The sequence below is a fragment of the Sinohyriopsis cumingii genome, chromosome 1, assembly GCF_028554795.1.
Source record: "Sinohyriopsis cumingii isolate HCF-2022 chromosome 1, ASM2855479v2, whole genome shotgun sequence".
In the NCBI taxonomy this organism is placed as follows: domain Eukaryota; kingdom Metazoa; phylum Mollusca; class Bivalvia; order Unionida; family Unionidae; genus Sinohyriopsis; species Sinohyriopsis cumingii.
Window position 1 is genome coordinate 170,347,254 of NC_142961.1, and position 24,488 is coordinate 170,371,741.

Below are 24,488 nucleotides of genomic sequence, written 5' to 3' on the forward strand. Positions count from 1 at the left end.
TACATAATTTTGTATGACTGACTGTACTCTCCATAGCGGTATGTGAGAAAGCTTGCCAGTAGCTTCTCGGGGGTCGGTGGTTCTTTCCGGGTTCTTCCTCCACCATAAATACTGGCCACCATGTATATCCTATCGTGTGCTGAAAAATGGCATTAAACCCTACAACAACAACTTTTCCATCTATCTCTCTTTATTCTTTATAAGTGGCATATGGAGATAGATAAATCGATATCATATGACGAATATCAGTCTTCAGCCACTTTGGATAAGAAAAATAATAAAATTTATAGGCACTGTCTGAACAATGCCTTTCAAAACAACAATTTATTCATCAGGGGACATTCACACTCATGATTTAAATATACTTGCATGTGAGATAATGCTGAATAGCAGTAAATTTAATTAAAAGGTAAATAACATGAGAATACAAAATTTAAAACATGCAGGGCTAATTGGTACAAGCGAATACCAGTAATTGGTTAATTGTATTAAATGTAATTGATTTAACAGAATGTTTGTGCGGTGTATGTTGTAAAAATCATTTTCTGACAGTTCCAGAATAAAGGAAAACAGATGAAACATCAACTAACAAATGCTGCAGAATTGTCCATGGAAGCGAGCACTTTGTATCCTTGTCTTTTTTCATCATTTTTTGCATAAGAAGTAATGATTGCTGTTAAGAAAATTTCATCTGTAAAATAAACATGTTACTCAGATCGAAAGAGAATCTTAACTTCTTGCAAACTCTTTTTATGTGCTGTATTCACTTAATGTCTGCACCAGGGGAAAATAGAGATATCAATTAATCAAGTCTCTCTTGTGATTGTTTGAGCTTATTGTTTTGTATATACATTCTTAAGTACAGCATTTATTTATCTATTGATTAACTGATGAAGTACCTCACATTGATTTATTTCTCCATAGAAAAAGTAGTTTATCTATCTCCAAGCATAAAATATACCAAGCATTTGAATATTCACTATGTTTAGCATTGATTATATTTTATTTGTATTTTTTGTTGGATATTCTTCATTACTGTATGTTATATGCATTTGTATTTTGTAACTGACCTTGTCTGAAATCTTGTTCACAGTGTACCTGACCAGGGACATTGATTTTTGTAAACAACATAATACATAGCTAATATTTCTCTGTTTGTCTCTCCCTGTTGATCTTGGCGAGTAAAGACCCATGACCACAACCTGGTTGATAACACAGTCATTGACCACAAGGACAACACAGGCAATGACTCAGTGACCCAGAAGGACGACCTTGTTGATAACTCAGTACCTCAATCAATAACACAGTCAACAACCATAGGATGACCCAGTCAACAACAGTCAGTAACCCAGTCAGCGAATAGAGTATAATCTAGTGACTCAGTCAGTGAAACAGTCCGCAACTCAGGCGATAACCCAGATGATGATCCAGTCGATGATCCAGAAGGGCAATCCAGAAAGATGACCTAGTCAACAACTCAGCAACTCAGTCAATGTCACAGTTGGCTACCACAGTTGATGACTCAGTGAACCAGTTGATTACCCAGATGGTGACAAGATGCTAGGAATAAGACAGTATCCCACTGAGGTAAAAATTGATTGCACTCTGGAGTGCCAGTCCTCAGACAGATCCAGCGGGGGTATCACTCCAAATACAAAGACCTATCCTAAAGAACCCAAGAGAGTAAGACTCAGGGTAGTGTAGCCAAGGGAGATTTTGCTACAAATTGGTGAGCAGCAGTGGGATAGGTCGTGGAGTAGAAGACAAAATCAAGATGGCTAATTATGGAGGGTCAAAATTCAGCAACTGGCTGCTTTCTCCCGAAACAGAAATAAAGACAGCAATTCCTTTCGAAGATGAATTTTTGGCACTTAACGAAGGAATGTGAAGATTTGAAGAAAAGACTAACTCAGAGAAAGAGGACTAAGGATATCAGTGCATAAATGTCCAGGAAGGCAGGGGTGTTGAGAGAAAGAATTGCTTCCAGACAACCATTTCACCTTAGTGGACAGGCGATGTCAACACCCTTGGATTTGCCAAAGACCAAGAAGATAGCTGATACCACATCCACAAGGGATGCAATACAGGAAGTGTTTAGAGAAATAACAAGGGCTGAAAGCAAGAGAGCCGTTTCAGAAGGAAGCAGTGTGGCAACTGATCCTCCACCGAGCACCTTGAAGAGACCGGTCAGTACTTTGTTGCTGTATGACAGGACAACACCCTTGATAGATTTTATAATTCACTTCAAGATGTGTTCAACCTTAAATTCTTGGACAGAAGAAGAAAAGAAATTGTATTTAGAGGTCAAGCACAGTAGTTGCCAGATATAGCATCTTGGTGAAAAGCCTTTGGAGTCAGTGGGACCAGCTAGAGATAAAGAATGCCATACTCTGTCGCAGATGGGAGTCACATGATGGTGGAGAAATTCAGTCAAGCTATTGTTCCACAAGAAAAGAGAAACGATGTTCTATGCATGGCTCATGATTCTTGCAGCAGAGGACAACTCTAGAGAAGATCAGAAAAGGGTATTACTGGGTTGGACTTCAGAAATATGTGCAACTTTGGTGCCAGAAAGGTAGTGAGGACTATGCAAAGTGAAAGTTGAGCGAGCAAAGACCCACAATCAGGACCTGTCAAAAGGTGAGCTCCAATGCAGCTGATTGTGTCAGGGTTTCCAGTGGAACATACAGCCACTGACATCTTAGGGCCACTTCTGAAGACTGAAAATGGAAATGTTTACATTCGCATGATCACCGACTACTTTATTTTACTGACAGATATCCCCAATGTCTTGCCAGGAAGCTTCAAACATCACAAGACTGCTATTAGAGGAAGTCGTCATGCACATTGGTGTGCCAAGACAGATTCACACTGTTCAAGACCAACAGTTTGAGAGTGAACTTTTTCATGAAACATATTGAATCCTTGGAATCAAGAAAACTAAGATGATTCCATTCCATGCACAGCGCAACAGCATGGTGGAAAGAATGAACCAATCACTAGAGAGCATTCTATCTGCTTTCATCAAAGAATGACAGAGAGACTGGGACGAGCACCTCTTGTACATAGCGATGGCAGTGCATGAAACCTCAGGTTTTACTACAGATTTCATGATGATGGGATGGGGTCCAGACTTGCCATTAGACACTGTGTTTGGTAAACCACCCCATCAACTTTACAGCAGTTCACATGAATGGATTCAAGCATAGGAAAATTTATACATTTACCACCATTTTGCCACAGGGAATTTTCAATACAACATGTAACAACAGAAGCACCGTTATGATAGCAGAACCAGATGTGAGCTATTTCAGACACGAAAGCCTCTTGAGTGCACATGGATCATTTAAAAGGTATCAGGGATGAAATTAGGTCACCAACCAAGCGAGGGAGTTTGATTCTGAGATGGTGAAAAGTATTGACAAAAGTCAAGGGAATGACAACCTCAATGTTGTGCCTTATCCCATCAAAACCATGACACAAATTCTCACAGTAAACAACCCAGATGACAGAGGAAACTCCCCAAAAAGCTGGATGAATTCCTTTCTAATCCAGAATAGTGAACAAGCATCTTGATGGCTGGAATGAAGTACTGTGAAATAATGTCATTCGAATTAAACATTAATTCTTTTGTGATTATTTGATATTGTGTTCTCCTCCATGATTTATGTGATTTTATTTTTCTTCTATCTACATGTATTCGTATGTGCATAGAAGCACACAGATGTGGAGGCGTGGCTTGTGTAATGAGAAAAAACAATGGATAGTAATTTTCATTTTGTATAAGCGAATGTTCATTTCATTAAAGTTTATGATTGATTTTAAATGTTAGCAGGCTTTGTAGCAATGTCTAGCATCTTAGTTTGGGTCACATGATTCTGCCCGGGTATATATATGTGCCAACTGTGGCTGCAATGGTGGTGTGTTATAAAGTGGTATTGTGTGAAGATGTCCCCTTGCAACTGAAGCAGTATAACCAGCCTGCCAGAGCAAGCATATTTGGTCATGGTTTGCTGAACAGGAAAAGGCCAGAGGGGGGAATCTAAAAAGAATAGGGACCAGGTCTTTTGTCAACCAGAATACAGGTGCTACAAGGCTCATACAAGCGCAAAAATCTTGGATTACTGACCTTGCAACAATACACATTTTTACTGAAGGACTTTCTTCTCTCATTATTTTGCCCTGTTCATCTCTCCCTGTCCATACTGAGCGAGCAAAGACCCACAATCAGGACCAGGTCAACGATGGTGACCCAGAAGGAAGACCCAGTTGGCAACTCAGCGACCCAGACGGTGGCCCAGACAAACCATCCAGTCGACTAGTTGGCAACCAGAAGGATGACCCAGTTGATGACTGTGACCCTAGTTGATGAATCAGCAACTCAGTTGATGACACAGTCCAAGACCCAGTCTGCGACCCAGTGACTCAGCTGACGACACAGTCAGTGATCCAGGTGACGATCCAACTGACGATCCAATTGATGAAGGGTGAACCAGAAGAAGGATAACCCAGAAGGACAACCTATTCAATGACTCAGCGACTTAGTCAATGACACTGTTGGTGACCACAGGACGACCCAGTCAATGACACAGTTGGTGTCCCAGGCACTTACAAAATGCCAGGAATACTCTGGAGTGCCAGTCCTCAGACAGATACAACAGCATACCACTCCAAATACAAAGAGCTATCCTAAAGAACCTGAGATAGCGACACTCAGGGTAGTGTATCTGAGGGAGTTTCCACTACATTATTATCATTATTATTAATTTCCTTAGCATATTTGTCTTCATGCACAAAATCCATGAAAGCAAAGAAAGAATTTGTCAAGCCTGGTGGAAGCATTTATCGATTTCATGCAGGTATGGCACAATGTAAGGTCGTTCAAGTTTACCAGGCTGGCTTGTAAATGGCTACCTGACACTGCATGATGTCGGTGAATTCCAGCTTTTCTATTGTTGCATAAACAAATCCTTTGTTCATATTGACAAACCACCCTAGCACTGCATTGTTATATCATAATCCACTTATGCTGATGTCTGGCCTTAGTACAGTATGCCATAATACAATGTATACCAAAATAGTCGTGCTTCATGACTAGCCACAATCAACCACATCTGAAGGCAGGAACGGGAATGACTACATATGACCAGACAATGACAATAGCTTGTCTGTTTGAAAAATGTACCAGAAAAAATAGTTCTGCTGAAAATTCAAAGAAAACTGATTACCTTTCAAGCACCGATCTTTCTGTGTACATACTAATACTATTTTAAAAAATCTGTCTCAATGTTCTACAATTATTTGATATTGAACAGCAATAACAAGCGGGCATTTGTTTGGTCTTTCCGAGTGGGCCTTTAGCGGCGCTTTGAATAAAACATGCACCTTCATCAAAGCAAGCCGAAGACATTTGATCAAAGGAAGTCAGCAACAAACTTAAAATAAAAGTATTGCTTAATTTTTCATTGTGATTGGAACATATGTATCGTGCTGTAAAAGTTTCCTGTTTGCAATAAAAAAAGTTCATGCTTACGACTGCTACCAATGCTGGTGTAAAACTCAAATTAAAGTTCCAATATTTGAAATTATATGTGGCTGTCAAATTAAATGAAGGTGGGACATCTCACAAGAATGTTTGTTAAACTTGTTCACATATTTTCATTTCCCTATGAATAGCCTCATCCCCATGGTTGCCTCTGCATCATGGTAGTCTCTAACTGACCTAAGTCTAGGCCATTTTAAGTACATGTACATGTAGCATATAAACAACTATACAGCCATGTGCTCCTAGGAATATCAGTGTGAATTGTTCGTGAAACATGTTTGTTGACAATGGGATATAGATCAAATGGGGACCTCCATTTTTGTTATATACAATGCTGTTGGCCATTTCTGTGCACATAAGGTTTCTGTCTCCAATAACGAAGCAAAACGCATACCAAATTTGACAGATTACAAATAATGTAATGCTTACTATTTGAAAAGAGGCAACTGCCACCAGAATATTCTGTTCAAAATAATATTAATTTTTTTTGGGACACATGGGATAACACCCCTGTGTTTTCATGACTCGCGATATGTCTCACACATTAGCGATCAATTTGGACACAAAACACGATTAACCATTGGAAGTGATGAAGAAAAGAGAATGACGAATGCCCTGAAAGCCAAATTTACAAAGGCAAAATTTTTGTTATGTACCAAACACATTCCTGACAATGTACGATGACATCTTGAAGAAAATGGGGCATGTGTACAGGCCCATAAAAGAATACTCCAAATATTTTTTTTTAAAAAAGATGATGGAATAATATTTGCCTCGGATGGTACGGAATCTGATTCAAGATGTCACAATTTAGTACCCTATTTACAACAATTTCCTGTTTTCAAGTCATATTGGCAACGATTCATGTTAGACAAACTCAACACTTATGTTTTCTGTCCATTACTAGAAGGAGTAATCAGTGCACCAAGGACAAATAATAACAGTTGCTATGTATATTTAATTTATATTTGATTTAATTTAACTGTTTGTAAGTTTTAAAATGTTTTTATTTTTAATTTCATTATATGTCAAAGTAATGTAATTTTGTTTACTAGGAATTTGATATTTTCCAGAAATTAGTTTGACTGGACTGTTTAGTCATAAACACCTAACTTTGTATCTTTTGCTGACCTAGTCCCTGGGCTTGATTGTTAATCAAGTAAACAACTTCTTTTTTTAAATTCATTTTCAATGTGTGAATGATAATAGTGAAATCGAGGCTGTACTAGAATACGTGATCTTAGACATGTGAATACCTTTTAAAATGTTCTGGAATGTTATCACGTGACCGTCATACAGGTATCTGTTTTGCGCATTATTTGACTGTATAACCTTTGTCTATAGAGAAATAATCTCAGTCAGGCTTCTAAACACTGGAATGTAAGGCGTTTATTTTGTTGTGACTAGTTTGGAGTTATATTTTAATTTGTATTCAAATTACACTTCTCCCTCGATAACTCGCACAAATCGGGGTCCAAAAACATCGACCACACTATAAATGAGGTGCAAGTTATCGAGGGACCTATAAAAAAAAAAACCAAAATCAATAAAGGGATTGACATAAAGGCAAAATTGGGTGGGTGGGTTGGCAGGTTATAGTGTAAATACTCTATTTATAATTGTGCTGAGATTAACTGTGAATAAATATCTCTTCATAATGGTGTACTTTTTTATGTTTTACTCATAAAGCAACATTAATTTCAGGATAAATTATAGTATGTTGAGGAGATCATCAAAAACATAATTCCACTGGTTTCCGTTCGCTTAACAAGTGTACCACTTCAAACATTGTGTACTAACATCACTAATTTGTGTGTTGAATTGGATACATTCTAGTTTTATTGTTTGATCCAAATTAGATGGGTTTTTTAAATACAGAAGATCGACACTCTTTTCGAGAAACATTGTTGATTGAACAAAAGAACAAACGAACGATAGATTTGATTGTGGTAGAAGTAAAATGAAAATAAAAAATCACAAGTGTTAATCGTTACCAACATGAATTTAATGGGTCTACAAATTTAAAGCAATGTAAATTTGAACACGATAATACTTGCCATTTGTGACAAGCTTTGCAAATATAACTTCACACTTTGAAAAAATCAGTTATTTTTTTTGTGTTACTACTTGTTTTCTCTGCCGCCAAGAAAAATCCTGCAGATTTCTCAACTGTACGATTTTTACATAGTCAACATTTTGTGTCTCCAGCCACTGTGTAAAAATGTTAAAGCATTTTCGATTGGTCAAATAAAATGAATTTTGATAACAGTAGTGACCACAAGAACTTATGCTCAGATTTGCATGCCTTTGAAATTTTTCTTTGTAGCTCTCTTAATTGATTTGATACAAAAGACATATTCAAAGTGATAAAACAACACAGGTCTCTTTTAATTGATTTTTAATGCAACAAACACTTTCCCAAGTTGTTGATCAAAACAAAGCCAGCACGTAATTAGGTTCTCACAGAAGTACTCACGGGTTTTGATGTGAAGGTCGATTGACTCTTTTCATATTTTCATAGAACAGAATATGTTGCGATTATAATGTTTACACTGAAACTGAATTAAAGGATTAGAATGTGACTTTCACATAGCAAGACATTTAATTGGTGTTTATTTCATTCTCTGTTGTCACCTGTTAGCATTTACCAAAGTTTTCTTTGATCGCTATTTCACCAGACAGTTTACAGTGCATTGACAACTATTTATCATAAAAAAACTTACATAATAGATGATATCTTATATAGAACTTGCAAATTTCACAATATGCATTCTATCTTTATGGGCATTAATCACCATTTTGGATGATAAAATGAGCGATGCATCAAGATTTAATTTACCAATTCTTATTATAATTTTTTCATGTTCAGCATATTTAAAGATATTTAAAATTTCTTTTCAAAAAGTCATGAGCCACGCCAGACACTGCATTATAAGCGTGATTGTGAGTTATCCCGGCACGAGTTATCGAAGGAATGGTGTATTTGGATTCTAAAAGATTATTTCTTTTTCCTAGAAATATTTGAGTGCTCATACAGAATTCTTAACAAGGATATTTCTTTAAATTTTATTCGTTTAAACACCGGAATATTATTGTCTGTGGAATAATAAAAAAGCTGTAGACGCTACAGCTCCATACTGACTACAGTATAAGTGATTGCCTTCCAGTTTGGATTTTTCGTTGGGACTCGAACTTTAATTCATTAGAATATTTCATTACTAGGATTTCTAAAATTTAATTTGTGGATTATTCTTGGATTATTTTAGGATTTGATTCTTAAAACTATAAGTTCAATTTTTTTCTCTTTCATTTCCTCATTGTTTTTCAAGGGAAATAAATTATTTGTTAAATTTTTCAAAGCTTGTTTTGTTTTCATTCTTACTTTTGTTACTGTTTATCAGAACCTAAACATGTAACATAAAAATTGGGAATTCATCCTTGGATTTTTTAATTTTGGCTAAAATATTTCAGAAAACTGTTTTTTTTTTACATTTGAATTCCCCATGTTTTTGAAAACTTTTAAAAATCACAAGTATTCTTTAACAATTTTGAAATCTTTAGTGAAATTGGCAAGCTTTTACTAAAATGTCATAAAAAGTGCAAATCTTTCTTTCAAGTCCTACCCAGGACCAATTAGACTTTTTCAAAACAGATGAATTAATTCAACTTGCCAGAAAATACAATCTTTCTGAGGTAAAGGCTTCCTTAACGAAGCAAGAAATAAAAAATACTGTGGTGCAGTACTCGTTAGAAAATAATGTTTTGGATAAAAGTGCTTTGGTTTCAATCAGCAAGTCTGTATCAGACTCTAACATAAAACTAAAGGAATTAGAATTAAAATACAAGAATTGGGAGTTAAGGATGCTGGAACTTGTATTTTGCTTGTCACTTATATCATTCAGGGGATGTTAAGTGAGCATTCGCTTACTGGCATTTTTGAGCATTGAAATGCCATGTCATGTCTTGCTTAAGCTCCTATTAAGGACAACTTTGTGCAAATAGAAGTCTTAGTCCTTATACTTTGTACATTGTTAGATGTTTTAGTCACTTGTATGAGGTAATCATGTATTTGGAACATTTGAGTTTTTGTACATCTTTAGATTTTTAATGGCCATTATTATGAGACAATGATATTCGGAAACTTTGGGTTTCTTTAGATTTTATAAACCACTTGTGTATCACAATAAACTATTTGCAACATTTGGTTTTGGAAATTTATGTATTTTTGTAGGTCATTTATATGGAATCTTTTTTGGGCCAATCGCTCCATCGTGTAGCATTTGGTCGGGTGATGGAGCAATGCAATGAAGTGATTTGTCATTTATTTATTAACTGAGTGGAGATTAAAATCGAAAGATATAATACTAGTAAATTGCATTTGTATTTATTACTGATCAACCCGACACAAGAACGCAAAGTTTTAAAGAAAAAAAATTGGGGGGGGGGGAGGCGTTGTAATTTATAGATGAGACGGTACACACATTGCGATTTGGTGTGGATTTGGGTGAATTTGCCTGGATTTGGGTGGATTAGAGTGTTTCGTAACACCCGTATGAGAGTTCGTCTCTTTCTTTCGCTCACAGGCACTTGATTCTGGGGAAACTAATGTGTACACTGTGTTATAAGGTGAGTGTACACATTAGTTTCCCCAGAATCAAGTGCCTGTGCTTTCGCTGCCGCATTGCTTCCGTCAACCAAAGCTCTGCACACACTAACGGGGATTCTTGGTGATGCGATTTAAGGTTGCTTTACCCATAGAACTGTAAAATGGTTTTGATTTTATATTTTGAGCCAGAAATGTCGAGGCGTTTTCTACCAGTATCGGCTGACGCTTTAACAAAATAACAATCAACGATTTTGTCACGTTTAAAAATAGTAACGCAGTATTTATACAGTAATTTACGCATTTAGAGACCATATAAAATTTTGAGGAAACTTACTCTTCAATTACCTTGTTCAATCACTAGCTGTAACTTTCAACTTGTATTTGGAAACGTCTTTTGGAAAAACCATGCCAGATTCAAGGAATTGCCTCTACTTTCATTTTCACACTCCGTGGATACACTTCACCTCCTCTCACCAGACCAGTGTTGAGGTCATTTGGTTGTCTCAAAATTATATCCCAGATGACTCGGTTCAACTATATATATATATATTAAATAGAATTAAAGGAAATAGAAGCAAAATTATAACTGGTTTTAACCTATATAAACTCACTATGTTAAATGTTAAATGGGGAACCACTGGTATCTGATGCAAAAGAGTTGAACACTGTGACCCAAATATAATGTATCCTGCAGAAACCATGTCTCTTATGCAAACTAATTATACACTATACCATACACACCCTAATATACCTGTCATGAATTTGAAAAAAGAATTTTACTAGCTGTTACTGCTTGAAAAAAAATGTCACACAAACACACACACACAGACACATATATATATATATGTGTAACACGAATTCAGATATAACATGGTCATGGTGTGGCTCCGGAAATTTCATATGCATGTATTTTTCTCATACACAAAAAAAACCATTCTTTCTTAAAAGTACGAAAAACACATAAAAAGTTTATTATCATTTTGGGGAAGAGATTGCTTATGAATAATGCAACACAATCGTGGTGTGCCTCCTGAAATTGTATATTATTTTTTTCATACAGGAAAAAATAGTTTTCTTCTTAAAAGTATGAAAAATAATGTCTAAAAAGTTCTGGGAGCGTGTAGGGCTTCACCAATGTTGCAAACTTGGATTTTATTCTAATTATTGGCACCAAAATATATCATCTGGTGATTTTTTGCATTGGCAACATTGTTGGCTGTTTAATCTTCTATATACAGACATTGGTTTGGAGTGGAGAAATTCAAAGGCCCCATGAAAGGAAGCCACAAACTGGATATAAAATACACTGAAACTTATCTATTGTTACAAAGAACAAATTCTTTGTCCATATTGACAAATCATTTAAACAGTGCATTGTTATATCATAATCCACTTATCTTGACATCTAGAACGAGTACTGTATGTTGTGAGACATCTGCTTTTTTGTTATTGACATTTCTGGTAATGGAGATCAACCAGATGATGCATTGTTTCGTAATCTATCTTTTGTCGGATTTTCAGCTGCTTGCTAGTAATTAATATAATTAATATATTTACATAGACTGACATTTATATGTGGATGGTAAATCAAATTCCTCTTCTTTTCACTCAGAATTAAATCCTTCAGAACACTCACATTTTCTGTAATAATCCCATTCATCAGACCAAAACACCTGCGTCAGTTGACCCTTTGTTAAATTTCTGATGCATGCGTGGAAGGCAGCATCATGCTGCTACCACAAATGTAAAAGAAAAATATATAAAAATTACTCATTGGTTTATTCAATAGGCAGGGAGTAACAGTAACTAGAATAGACCAAACGATGGCCAATTCCTTTTTAAAAATGTACCCAGATAAAATAGTTTGCTGAAATTTCAAGGGAAACAGATTACCTTTAAAGCACTGATTGTTATGAAAATGTATTCAGCAAATGGAAAACAATTAGTCTCAATCATGCAATACAAATATTTGATGTTGCTGCCACAATAAGAAATGGGCATTTGTTTGGTTCTCCGATGCTGTCCTGATGCATGCACCCTTCATCAAAGAAAGCCGACTACAATCTTCAGTAAAAACAAAGAACTTTTCTTCAAAGGAAGTCAGTACCAAACTTAAATAAAAGTAATGGAATCTGATGGATATTTGCATTTTCCAGTGTGACTGGATCATGTTAACTGTGCCGTGAAAGTTTCATTTTTTGCAGGGAAAAAGTGCATGCTTACAACACTACCAATGGCGACTTAAAATTCAAATAAACCTTTACTGACTTGGGACGTACTGAAAAGTAAATGTGCTTTGTCATTTGTTACATGATTGTGCTATGTTTTTCCACTGAATTCAGACCAATATGACCTGTGACAAAAATACTGGATATTTTAAATGTTTGTGTGCATATTTTCGACGCAATCACTTGCGTTGTGTATTGTGGATTCAATGTATATGATGAAACTTGCAGGTGAGTACACGGTGTTGATACTCTATTCATGCTATTCATGCCTTCTCTGTTTTCACTACAGGTGTATTTTTCATTTAATATGCATCGATTTAAGATGGTAACTGTGTCGATGAAGCACGCAATTTACTGCCCACATTTATTATCTACACCCCTTGCACATTTTTTGGGGATACAAGCATCATTTTCTTCAGCTAACTGACCTGATTGCTTATACCATGGTTTGGTCTATAACATGGTATGGCTCCCAACTATCGTGTTATAGCAGGATCACACTGTGTGTGTGTGTGTGTGTATATATATATATATATATATATATATATATATATATATATAAAGGAATGCAGAATGTAGTTACCTCTGTGTAACTTGCTTGACATGTGTATCCCATAATGTTATTAAGTCATAGTGCAGAAACAAGGATGCATACAGACACGGCAAAATCTATTCATTAATTATACACATAGGACATAGAAAACATTAATTTAAATATTTTTTTTTAAACTGTTTAGATTCTGTTTATTTTAGGAACTATATAATGAGAATACACACACCATATATTCCATTATTAGCTATATTCAGTTATACGAGTCACTGAGAAGAAATAGTGAAATTATTTACAATATTTGCACATTGGATTTAGAAGAATTGAAAATTATTAAAATGTAAACAGTCAATATATATTGGAGCATGTGAATTTATTCAAGGACTTGAACTTTAATTGTATCAGATTATGTGAAACTTTCTATGATATTCTACATTCACTGGATTACATGGAAGTAAAAGCGTTTGGACTTAGAACTGATTTTTCAATGGTGATAGATTGGTGGGACATAACACTTTAAGAACCTTCATTTGGAATATCTTTGGTCAGTTTCCAGATTAGTGAGAAATTGATAATCCAATTTAGGATATTCTAGGAATTCATACACTGTAAGGTATTTTTAATTTTTTCACTTTGTTTAATTTTATATTTAAATAAATTTATATTCTGGAAGATTGCATGCTTGTTGGGTTTACTGTGTCTTGTTGCTAATTAAGTTTAAGCCCCCTAGACATAACAGTAAATGTAACAAGTTGTCTTAAACAGCTCTTAATTTAAAATGGAAAATGGCAATTGTGACTTAAAATATGGACCTGTGACGTTTACCTTGATGATGGACCCCCAAATATAGTACAAAACACAACTTTTAGTATTGATGTATAGTTATACCAAGGTTTATCCTTTCATCTCAAATGGCAATTATAAAGTGGAAAGGGAAGTGTAATGGACCAATAGGCCCAAAAGCATTTGAGATTGCTGACATCTGCCTAATAGCCATATTAGGCCAAGAAATCTGGGTCAGTAGGATACTTTCAACTGAAAATTCTTCCAATGCTTTTGATTGCATGTTATGAAAACATTTGTTTCCAGGTTGATCTAGGTATAATATCTACATCCATAACCGATAGCACATCAGCACCATTTGACTAATACTTAAAAGTCCCTATGCCAGAATGCTTTGTCTCGAAGTTGGTCGAAATCAGTTCAATTTTTTAAATTAAAAATTAAGTTGTATAAATTTTCTTCAACTTTTAGTGAGGATTTGTATTATATGTACAAACTTGAAAGGTATTCATGCTAGGATGCTTTCTATAAAGTTTCATCCAAGTCTATTTCAGTTTTGGAGAAGAAAAAAAAACATTCAAACATTTTTCTATTTTTAGTATTGGTGGTCAAATTTGATTGTGGATAGGCATCACTTCTTAAAGATTTTTATGCCAAGATGCCTTCTGTCAAATTTGGTCATATTTTATTCAGCAGTTTTAGTAAGTGGCTTTTCTTGCTTTGTTTTTTTTTTTTTAAAGCACCAGCAGCTATATTTAAAGCAGGATCAGCATCATTCATATGAATTTAAAATGCCTTCGTTTCAGGATGATTTTAGCCAGATTGGATCAAATTCTGCTGAGCATGTTTTGAAAAGACATCATTTGAAGTTACTATTTTTGTAGTATTTTAATCTGATGGCAGATAAGCATCATTCATACAAATCTGAAAGCCCTTCATGCCAAGATGATATGTGCAAAATTTGGCACAAACTGACCATGAGGTTTTTGAGAAGTTTAAAGCAGCAATTGTTGCCTGATGCACAATGGAGGCAGGAACCATACCAGAAGCTGACTTGGTCTTATGACTAGGTGAAACAAAAATTAAAAATATAATACCATGACAGTGATCTTAAAGACATGACCCCAACGTGTGCACAAAACACCTACTAAAGTAGACTATATTAAGATTCATCCATTAATCTTCAAGAATGTGTGAAGGAAATCCTAAATTTGCAGATGTCATCTACAGAATCAGAACCCTAAGGTCATTAGCAATGCACTTTCTCAAGTTGATAAAGATTGTGCACACAATGTCTTCTTTGGATAATATACAATGAACATGACATTTCATCTCTTAATTTAAATGACTTTAAATTTATGGGTTTAAATTGTGATACAAAATAGAAAATATTGAGCTCTGATCATGACCTTAAAAATACTTTGGTGAAAACTTAACTGTGTAGTAATATTCATATTTGAAAATGTGTTTTAACTTTTTAACTATATACACAAACAATGAGAAAGCTAACTGAAGCATTCATCCTCACACTAAAGACTTCATCAGGAGATTGATTTAATCTCTACTGACTGTTAATAGTGCTCACCATTCCATTGATTGATGCTAACAGTCAGTTGAGATTAAATCAGTCTGCTGATGAAGTCCTTAGCACGAGGACAAAAGCTTATGGTTAGCTTTCTCTACTGTTTGTGTATGTAGTTGAAAAGTTAAAAACATCGTCAAATCCCTTAAAGATAACACTGGACAACAAATTTTTACAAAAGTCATGTTACTGAAATAAAATTAGTCAATTCTTATCAATTTTTATGTGCTGAACACGAATATGACAGTCAAATTGCAAAATTGGCTCTAGTTTTTTTGTAATCTGCAAGAAATTAATGTTTACATAACGAAATGCATTCCAATAGTAAAAGGTCAACTGTAATACCCTACCTATAAAAAATCAAGTCATTGACTACATCTTAGATTTCTTCGCCTGTCTCTTGTACAGCTGTTCGGGAGCATCTCTGAGGAGTGTCCAGCAGTAGTCAGCCAGCATTGTAGTGGACCATTTTCCCTGGTATCTTTGTTCCATTGTTGCGATATCTTGATGAAAACGTTCGCCGTGTTCATCACTAACAATACCACAGTTGCTAGGAAAGAAATCCAAATGGGAATGAAGGAAGTGAATCTTTAGAGACATATTGCAGCCAAGTTTCTTATACTTCATCAACATGTCTTCTACTAGTTCCTTATAGTTTTCTGCCCTAACATTTCCGAGGAAGTTTGTAGAAACTAGGCGAAAAGCATTCCATGCTTGTTTCGCGTCACCTTCCAGCAAGTTGTTGAACCGGTCATCTTTGAAAAGCTCTCGAATCTGAGGACCCACAAAAACTCCCTCTTTAATCTTTGCTTCGCTGAGTCGAGGGAATTTTTCATGCAGGTATCGGAATGCTGGCAAAGTCCGGTCAATGGCTTTCACGAAGTTCTTCATCAAACCTAGTTTGATGTGAAGGGGTGGTAGCAAGATTTTCTGAGCCTCAACCAGAGCTGGGTGTTGGATATTCTTCTCTCCAATGGCTACATTCTGCCTGTGAGTCCATTCCTTCCTCATGTAGTGCATTTCCCTTGCTCGGCTATCCCACTCGCATAAGAAACACATGTATTTTGTATATCCTTGCTGCAGTCCCATTAAAAGGGCAACTACCTTCAAATCACCACAGAGGTGCCAGCTGTACTTGTTATACTCAATGGAATTCAGTAGCTGCCTTAAGTTATCGTATGTCTCTTTCATGTGGACAGCATACGCTACTGGAATAGATGGAAGAATGTTTCCATTGTGCAAAAGCACAGCCTTGAGACTCAGTTTCGAAGAGTCCACAAATAGTCTCCATTCTTGTGGGTCATGAGTGATTTTTAAAGCATTCATGAGGCCCTCAATATCGGAACAGAATATCAGATTACTTTCCTTTCTGAAGAAAGGCTCCAATTGCTGGTGGTGCTTTCGATATGCAGTAATTGTGACATCTTCTTCTAGAAGATTCCATTGTTGGAGTCTTGATCCTAGCAATTCTGCCTTGTTCTTTGATAAGTCCAAATCACGAATCAGGTCATTTAGTTCTTCCTGTGTTATTCTGTGTGGGGTTGATGATGCACCACAGTGAAAATCTGGATCACTGCATGCTGATGGACCAGGAGAAGAAGAGGTCGACTCACCTTTGTCTTCGTCAGATGAATCAAGAGAATATTCTGCTGGAGGTTCTGGAATAGGAAGTCTCTCACCATGTGGAACTGGTCTCAATGCAGACGGAATGTTTGGGTAGACTATTCTCGACTTCTTTCGCTTCGTTATTCCGCCGGAAAGAGGAGGAACCAAGCAGAAGTAACAGTCATTTAGGTGGTTGCTTGGCTCTCTCCACACCATTGGGACTGCAAACGGCATTGATGACCTTTTGCAATTCAACCACTGTGAAAGCTGTGTTGTACATGTAGCACAGCATATATGCGGAGCCCAAGGCTTGTCTTGGTCACCAACCTTGCATCCGAAGTAAAGATGATATGCCTTCTTCACTTGAGAATTGATACTTTTCTTCTGGTTGGCAAATGTCACTTCCCCACAAATATAGCAAAAATTGTCCGCGGTATTAACACACTTTCGAGGCATTACTGTTCTTTATTGTACGTAAATGGATAAAATAATAAGTTTTATGTAACAGTAGCTTGAACTGTCTCGTACAACGTCTAAAATATTTTAAATGCTGAACCTATCTGATTGGGCTTTATATAGTACACTGCTTACGTCAGCTTCAGCAGCCGCCTGGCATTAGTATAATAGGCCTACACATGTATAGTACACTGCTGACGTCAACTTACTTCAGCAGCTGCATGGCATTAGTATTGCATTGCATCAGAAAATGATGCAATCAACTGTGGATGATGTGAGCATGATGGTATTATGCAATGTTACATCATTATTCCGGATGTTGCTGCAGTCCTACTGGAGAAATTTACACAGTGAAACATAGAAAATGAGGTATATGAATATCTTCAAAACGAGAGCCAATACAAATTTTTCACGGTTATATTCGTGTTCGGCACACCAAAATACTACAGATTAGGGCCTTTTCAAGTCAGTAATGATTTCACTGTTGACCAGTGTAATACTCCCAATTGACACATCCAGTAGTAATGATGTACTGCTTACAAACACACAACCCTAGTTTCATCCTTTCATCTCAAATGGTTTTAAAGTTCTCAGTGGAAGGGACAGTGTGAAGACAATCTTAAAATACAGAGCTGATAACTTGGCTTTTAAGAAATGTGGCGCACAACACATCATCTAGCAATGATGAACAAGTATACCAATTTCCATCCTTTGATCTCATGGTACTGAGTGAAAGAAAAAGAGTAATGGAGAAATTAAAGATCTAAGCATGTTCTTGATCTTGAAGATAGATCCCAAATGTAGTATGCAAGACACCTTTCATGATGATATAAATGAATCCAAACTCAAATGGTTTGAAATGAAATTAAGAGGAATAGATGCAAGTGTGAATACTAAGTCCCAACTTTTCATTGAAAAGGCAAGGGTTGTTGTTGTGGGCTTAATTCCATTTTCAACACATGACTGGCAAACATAGTGGAGGTATATCTGGAGGAGGAAGATCCTGGGGAAACTCAGAATAAACCACCACAGGAAGCAACAACTGTTTCTCACATACATACCCACCAAGGCTGAGCCTGAGACTCAAACCCATGTGGCAGAAGTGAGATGTGAGTGATCTGCAAGGGTAAACATCTCTGACCATTTGGCCAACCAATGTAGCAGCAGGGGGGGGGCGAATCGGACATTTGTCTGAATCGTCATTTGGCTTAATTAATACTTTCTGCAACTCAACGATCTAGCGTCGTCAGCGCCCGGTAAAAAAAAGACGACGTCGTCATCGGGGATCGTCCAATCGTCATTTAGTTTAATTAATACTTTCTGCGCGTCGATCCCCAGCGTCGTCAGCGTCCGGTAAACACATCGACGACCGCGTTGATGTCATCGCCCCCCCTGCTGCTAAGTGGTTATTTACAATGATCTTACAAACAGAGTGATCACTAACTCCTCCTCTTGTAGATCAATTAGGTTATTTGACTGATCGGTAAGTCTGAAATTAATTCTCGTTAAAAACCGATTATGGCATCGCATATAGACCGGATTAATCGGACTCTCAACGATTAAAAATCCCGGAGGGGCTGTTGGTGAAAATGAATAAAGGATATACCCCTGTTGAGCCTGATTTGATTGCTTGGTATCTACCTGGTAACTCCCTTCGATAGCATCACACACTAGATTGATTGCTATCACCGATGTGATATTTACGTTGTATGGGGCAATATGCCTACCATCATCTCCGTTATCGTGTTTGAGGATAATTGATGGACCGAGAAAATCATTAAGATACTTTCTTAGTTCTGGCGCGTTGTATTCTGGAAACTTGAAATCAGGTAAATCGGCTTCTGTGATATTATACTCGGTTAGGAATTTTTGTTTATTATCATCGCTGTTAGCGGATATTGTTTTAACGATTCGCTCATTAATATATTCCATGTCTGATATGAGTTGATTTAACACCTCAACGTGTTTACGTGCTTTTATTTTCCGTAGTTGTTTTAGTTGAAAATGGTAATTACGATTAATCTCGATAAAAGTACTAGCGATATCATTTAAATTAACTGTGACCACGGCGGACGATTCAGGAGTTTCCTTATACGGAAAATACCATTGCATGGTATTCCTGTCTTGAAATATAAACCTGCTGGGTAATAACGCGCTCCTTATAATAAACCAATCATCTCGATACCCGGGATTAATCTCATGATACGATTGCGCATTAGTGTGCAAGTCCGCGGGGATTCCATGAGGTGGATTCTCGGGCCAACCTAGTATGGTTCTTATTGAACTGTTATAAATATCAACCATATACCCCGGCGTGCTTATTTCAATCGTCGATGATAACGTCGGTTCATGAACCGTAATAGCGATTTTTGATTCTTTTCCTGTGATCGATTTTATCCTGCGTTGAAATTCTTTATTGATTTGTTCTACTTGGTATGACCCAGTTGATATTGTAACCTCATTCCAGTCTGGGGTCCCATCGGGTTTATTTGTCCATGCAAAAACCAGCGAGTTATTAGGTTGTTGTCCGTTAAATGCGTCCGCTCGAATATTAGGCCAACTGTGATATATTCGCAATTTTGCCAGCGCTATTTCCTTCACTGGAACCGGCGATGGGAAGTTCACACTGAATTCGGGTTTCGTTGACGTTATCGATATCATATTTGTTTGTACCGGAGTGGTGTTCTCCGCGATCCGTTGAAGCAACTGAAACCCTTCGGGGTTCAGCGACATTATTATTATTCGTTGTTTCTAGTGTTTAATTTTGACACCGAATCTTGTTTTTAGGTCATTGAAGTGGTTCCGGCTTCCAATTGAAAATCCTCGATTTTTGACATCGCGGAGCTATACAACTGGACCATCGTGGAGAATTCAACATCGGATATGAACAAATTATCAATCGACAACGAGATCAACCCGGATAATTTCGAGTACGCGTCGGATACTATTTGATGTTTTACTGTATACTCGTTGAGTTTTTTCTGAAAACACGATGATATCTTTTTAGTGATTGCGTTGGCGACTCCAGCAATTGTTGTCATCGCGGAGACAGCGATTGGAACAGCGATCGGGGCTATCGTGGTCACCGTGGATAAAATAACACCGGCACCGGCTACTATACCCGACACCGAGTACACGACCGCGTCGATGGTGGTTATTTTTCGGCGGTATTTTTTTATTTTTGCACGGTATTGTTCGGAAAGCGTTTTCAAATTCGCGGAGAATTCTTTTGCGGTATCGAATCGATATTGATGTGACGTTGGTGATACCTCTGATTCAATTACCCTGGTGGTCATTTCTATTCTAAAAGAGCTAGTATTTTTTAATTATTCACTTAAATCCGTTACAAATTCCACATACCATGTAATGTTTGCCTCGGTTAAATGTCTATCGACGGCATAAATTGTAAACTGTTCAGTTGCGTCCTTGTCTATAATTGTTGATATTGTATTGTTAAACCCGGATGAACTCGACGATAATATATTAAACTGCATCATTGAAACCAGTGTCAATCGATAAATACCCTTAACAGTTGCGGTGATTTTTACTGTATTCTGTGTAAGAGTCCAAACGAATGATCCATGATGAATCGTGTATACTGTGTTTTTATAAGGGATTTTTATTGTCACCCCCGGTAGTATGTCTTTAATCGCTGTAACATCAGTTTTGATTTTTTCTATTATCAGTTTATGCGCGTCTATACCCTTTTTGTTCGCTGCAACATCAGTTTTGATTGTTCTTATTTCCCCTGTATGCGCGTCTATATTCCCTTTGTTCGCTGCAACATCAGTTTTGATTGTTTCTATTATCAGTTTATGCGAGTCTATACCCTTTTTGTTCGCTGCAACATCAGTTTTGATTGTTTCTATTATCAGTTTATGCGCGTCTATACCCTTTTTGTTCGCTGCAACATCAGTTTTGATTGTTCTTATTTCCCCTGTATGCGCGTCTATATTCCCTTTGTTCGCTGCAACATCAGTTTTGATTGTTTCTATTATCAGTTTATGCGAGTCTATACCCTTTTTGTTCGCTGCAACATCAGTTTTGATTGTTTCTATTTCCTGTCCATACGCAGTGATATCATTTATAGTTATTGTAATTTCATCCGGTCTGGTATTTTTTTTACCAAAGAATTTATCAATGGTGTTATCAGCCCTGTTGAAATTTTTTCGCAACGTGTAAAATTGGCCCGACAGCGTTGTAAACTCCGAAATGGTGCTTTTTATCCCCACAAGATTCGGTTCGGTTACCGTCGGGGTTCCAAAAAAAAATAGCAGTAGTGAGTTGTATATCGGTGACAGACTTTTGTATCCCCTCGAACTGATTTGCTTGCGCATTAAGTCTATCATGCAAATTTTTTAACGAATCCGACATGGTTATATAATTGTCGCCAAGTGTACTTATTTTTCCATTTATCGTCAAAATGGATTCACCTGATTTAAGTCGTCCGTCGCCGGTATACAACGCGATATTGTTCTCGGCGGTGTCACGCTGTCGCATTAAAACGTCATTCAGCGACACATTACTGGATTTCAGTTTACCCTGGCGGTCTTGAAATACAACTATTTCGTCCGGTCAACACTGGTTAAATTTAACGTATCGGCGATTTCATCCTCGATTAGTTTTTTTATGTCATCGGTGGCGGGCGTTTCCTTGGATTCTTTCAGCGCCGAAACCGTTCGTCCCCAAATATCAATCATCGTTATTGTAAAAAAAAACGGTGTTTCTAATTAACCCGCCGGGCCTCTACGACCCCACTAGTGTATTCGTTTACAACCACATGAGGTGGTTTTCGCGATGATGAAATCGCCGCGAGTACGTTTAATACCTCACGGCCGCATATCGGTGGGTCGCTTAATCGCTGTGTCGGCAGCGTGGAATAAAAAACCCGGGCTGAACACGCCCGGGCTGAACACGCCCGGATATACCGCATGAACTCGTTCGGCGGGGCTAACCCGTATGAATCAAAATAGACGATCGCACGCGGATCAATCGCGTATGCAACCCAATGAGTTCCCGCTCCGGAGGACCCATCGAGGTTAATTATACCGGTTTCAATATTCCTTGGTGCCGCCGGTAATTGATCCCTCATAAAAACACCTCTGAAGTTTTTTATCGCTAACGCGTCGGCGGCGTCTATTAAATCAAAATTAGACATTGGAGTCATTAAACGGTTCCCGGTAGTCTTAGACCCTTTCCCGAGTACCATGAATACGGAGTCCCCGGTAGTCTTAGACCCTTTCCGGCTACGGGTCTTTTTTTTTTTATAGCCTTTCCCGGTTGCCTTCTTTAATGCCATTCCCGCCGCGGTTCCAACGGCCCCCAACGCCGCCGCCTTAGCCACTGCTGGTGCGGCCGCGGCAATCAACGCTGGAATCGCAGCTAACAGCGGAAATATCCCACCGGTCTTTTCCATGTTTTTAATCGCTGCGGCCGAAAAATCTATTTGAACACCCTTTTTATTCTCTATCGCATTATTGAAATGTTTTATTTGACGCGCCGTCAACGATATCTTATGATTACCACCTGCCATCTGTGACGGCTTCAGCGTTATTGTAGTCCCGCATTGTTTAGCCGACTTTGATCGTAATTTCTTGACTTGACCATCAGTCAACTCTACACTGATAACACTATACGACATTTTATTGTAAACGCGTTTGTGTTTTCAATTACATGTTTTCTACTGGCGCATCAACGATTCTCATTCGTCCACCAACGCCTTCTAGCAGCATTGATTTATCGCTGAGAATGACAGCAACCGCTCTGTAATTAACATTACCCGGGGTTATACGAGCTCGGAAGTGTATATCAACGACGGATTGTCTCGTTAAATCAAGATGTTCCAACGAAAAATAATAAATCGGATACAGGTTTTTAAAATCAAGTTGTGATATTTGCAGACCAGTGTCGACGTTTTGATCACGACCCATGTATGACAGCAATCGATGATACACACGTGCGATATGGTTGTCGCCGTAATTAAGCTGTATATCCTCGGATGGTTCCTGTTGTCCGTTTATTCTCAGCGAAACATCCCTGACTCCTAATTGATCAAATATCATATGGCTGCGTTCTTGATTACCCAATCGTTCCCTATTCTGCAGCGCTATGAATATATGACGCGGGGCTGAAACGCCCTGTTTTGACGCCAAGTGCCATGTAAACGTATCGGCGACGTTGTCCTCTTTAGCATCAGTTGTTACCGCTAGCCAACTCAACAACGATTTCCCTCCCTGTTCCATAAATGATAACAATCGTGCTTCCGTGGTAACTGATGGAGTCAGCACCGGCATCCACAATGCCATTTTAGTTAAAATGACTTTACCGGCAGCGACGCCAGCAGCACGCCATATTGCATTGTTATCATCGCCCCTTCGCGTCAGCGCGATTGTATGCTTAGCCCCATAGATAACCTTCCTGACATTTCTGCAGAATCCAAATATGTGATGGAGTGGAATCGCGCATGAAAACTGTCGGCGTGGTCTTTGCAACATCCCTACTCGTACTGCGAATCCTAGATTGTAATTATCGTTAAGACTTTTTATAATATTGAAATTAGCGCCTGGTCTTGCTCTGCGGTCTGGGTTATTTGCTTCAGCCTGTGGGTCAACTGCGGTATCTCTTTCCGCCAGCACGTTGATGTACTGAAGATGATCAGCGTTATTAGTGGAGTCCTTTGCGAACATCATAGATGGGCCCGCCGATCTTGTATAATCATCCGAGTATCTCGCTAACCCAATTATCGTTGTTGCAACATCAACCTCGCGTTCTATTGATTCAATTTCTCGCCCATCAATAAGATATATGGCGCTCTCAAATAACACCATGATACCGTTGTTGACGAAGCCAACTCGAACACGATCGTCATCTGCGTATGGTGCATTATCGGCAGCATTTGTCACGAGTTCTCCCTCGATTTCGATAAACGCTTCACACGGCAAAAAATATTTACTGGTATCTTGGACTTGAAATTCAATTCGCGATCGTAGGTCAGGTTGCGCTGCATAATAAGAATAAAATTGATAATCACGGACAGAATCATCCCTGCGCACTGGGGCGTCCATATCAAACGCGGGGTCAGCGGTTCGCGCAAACATTTTATTATTATTCATGTCGGTGTTTTCAATTGCGAT

General features: G+C 37.7%; 1 protein-coding gene across 2 annotated transcripts in view; it reads right to left on the bottom strand.

Moving 5' to 3' along the window:
• LOC149808370 (uncharacterized) overlaps window positions 1–10,642 on the bottom strand; it is a 71,415-nt gene extending 60,773 nt beyond the window's left edge. The window contains exon 1 of one of the 2 annotated variants that reach the window (XM_089976290.1): window positions 10,486–10,642. The gene's annotated coding sequence lies outside the window, so the exon portion shown is untranslated. The remainder of the gene's footprint in view (window positions 1–10,485) is intronic. The other variant, XM_089976298.1, reaches the window with a different exon arrangement.
• Window positions 10,643–24,488: the final 13,846 nt, after the last annotated feature.